The following is a 2,500-nucleotide window of genomic DNA, read 5'->3' on the forward strand; positions in this document are numbered from 1 at the left end:
CCATGTTGTGCCTTAACGTAACCCATGTTGTGCCTTAACCTAACCTATAATGTGCCTTAACCTAACCTAAAGTGCGCCGTAACCTAAACTATATTGCGCCTTAACCTGACGCACGTTGTCGCTGAACCTGCTCTGTAATTGTTATGCAACCCGTTAAAGTAGTGTAGTGTTGCCTAACCGCAACCCTCGCAATATAGTTCGCTACTCGCACTGCCCGGTCCCCTGTGTATCGCGTCATGTTAAACACCTTGCAGGTGTTGCTGACTTTCCACATGCTCCTGCTATACACTGTAGTGTGGATAGCAGCAGGACGTACATGCCCCCCCCCCTTCCCCCCTGCCTTCGCAAGCTGGTCGGTGAGAAGTTTGCATGTTCAATGCCCTTCGCATGCCGACGTACTCAGCCTACGTTGTGGTACGGCCTGTCACCTGTCCGCCGATGTACGCAAAACCCACAAACTGTACTGCACATTGCTCCGTATGTACTGAATGATACATCGTGGCCCATGTGACCGTATGACGACAGCGCCTAGCAACGGCGGACCATACAGTCCAAATATTGTGCACGCAGCTACGTGTCGTCTCCCTATAAGAGCTGGATTGCAGTGTGGTACGCCATACAGACGTGTGGGAGGAACGGACGCCCTGGATGGCGATCAGCATGAGCAGTCTGTTGATGTAGTGGAGCGTGTATTCGGACGTAGTCGTCTCTTCTCACACACCGTGATAGCATGTTGCACCGCGTTCCACATCTGCGACATGCTGCAGAGGCGGGCTGACAGTCGTTCGCGCAATGGACACCGCATACGTACGGGGTCTACCTTCCACGTGTTCTCTAGGCGTGCACATGTTGTTGCGTCTATGTGGGCAGACGTAGTGTGTTGTGACACCTGACACAGGCATGCAATACTCGTTGCAAATGGCGATGGACGTGTACGTTTGCTGGTGACGTTACGCAAATGAACAACCGGTAACCCGTTGTGGTGCGGTTGTTCTCGCTAGAGGTGAATCAGTGTTGGCGACGATCGGTCGAGCTATTAACCGGTTGTTTCAGGGATACCCACCATGCCCACGAACGTGAAAGGGGACCCACCATGCCCACGAACGTGAAAGGGGATCTGGGTGTGAGGCGATACGCGGCGGTGGCTGGGTGGGACCGTCCCCGGCCGGTGAGGGGGGGCCGCCCGGCGTGCTGGCAGCGCGGTGCGTGGGCGCACGCGCTACAGCCGGCTGGTGGGGGCGGCCGGTGGCAGGCGCGCCGGCCGACGGACGCGGCAGGCGGCGCAGCTGCGCGCCGGCGCCCCCTGCTCGCGGCGCCTTGCGGCCAAAGTAGGTCCTCGCGGGCCCGGTGCGAAGCGCGGTGGCCATCTGCAGTGTGCTGGTCCGATTGAGGACTTTGTGCGCTGAGGATGCGCCGCCGCCCGGCGCTCGGCGCCGCGACGCCGTCTGCTGCTCGGTCGCCCCAGCGGTTCTCGCAGGTGGTTTGTATCGCAGCTGTGCGGACGTGTTGGCGCGTGCGCTGTGCTGGGAGAGTTCGCTTCGGCACCCAAGTAGGGCTTTTGTCCTTCTGTGGCGCTGGCGTTGGAGCTGCCGGTCACCGTAGGTGGCGCGTGTTGTCTCCCGCCGGCAATGCCACGACAGCACGCTCCCGGGCCTCTGTCGGCAGCGGCAAGCTCAGTTGGGAGCACGGGTGGTCGCACCTAAAGCGTCTACTCGCCTAACTCCGGGCGATTGCGCCTCTCTCGAACCCGACCAAGTACTTAGGACGGCGCTGCGCGCCGCCGGGACCTGAGAGGGTTTCGAGGTGTGTTGTGCAGGGGAGCTCAGCCTCCTCCTGTTTGCAGAATAATTGAGCGGACGCTTGCGTGTTCGCGCGGGCCCCCGGGACACACTCCCGGGCGGCCGGCTGCTCAGCTCTAGTTGACGCAGCTCCCTGGTTGATCCTGCCAGTAGTCATATGCTTGTCTCAAAGATTAAGCCATGCATGTCTCAGTACAAGCCGCATTAAGGTGAAACCGCGAATGGCTCATTAAATCAGTTATGGTTCCTTAGATCGTACCCACGTTACTTGGATAACTGTGGTAATTCTAGAGCTAATACATGCAAACAGAGTCCCGACCAGAGATGGAAGGGACGCTTTTATTAGATCAAAACCAATCGGTCGGCTCGTCCGGTCCGTTTGCCTTGGTGACTCTGAATAACTTAGGGCTGATCGCACGGTCCTCGTACCGGCGACGCATCTTTCAAATGTCTGCCTTATCAACTGTCGATGGTAGGTTCTGCGCCTACCATGGTTGTAACGGGTAACGGGGAATCAGGGTTCGATTCCGGAGAGGGAGCCTGAGAAACGGCTACCACATCCAAGGAAGGCAGCAGGCGCGCAAATTACCCACTCCCGGCACGGGGAGGTAGTGACGAAAAATAACGATACGGGACTCATCCGAGGCCCCGTAATCGGAATGAGTACACTTTAAATCCTTTAACGAGTATCTATTGGAGGG

At 58.0% G+C, this 2,500-nt stretch overlaps 1 non-coding gene across 1 annotated transcript in view; it reads left to right on the forward strand.

Annotated features, from left to right (window-relative positions):
- The first annotated feature begins 1,929 nt into the window (after positions 1-1,929).
- The window catches only part of LOC126447177 (small subunit ribosomal RNA), a 1,909-nt gene continuing 1,338 nt past the window's right edge, over positions 1,930-2,500 (forward strand). The window contains exon 1 of the ribosomal RNA XR_007583632.1: positions 1,930-2,500. This exon is cut by the window's right edge and continues 1,338 nt beyond it. This is a non-coding gene — a ribosomal RNA (small subunit ribosomal RNA).

This window comes from Schistocerca serialis, unplaced genomic scaffold (assembly GCF_023864345.2).
Source record: "Schistocerca serialis cubense isolate TAMUIC-IGC-003099 unplaced genomic scaffold, iqSchSeri2.2 HiC_scaffold_486, whole genome shotgun sequence".
NCBI classification, from domain to species: domain Eukaryota; kingdom Metazoa; phylum Arthropoda; class Insecta; order Orthoptera; family Acrididae; genus Schistocerca; species Schistocerca serialis.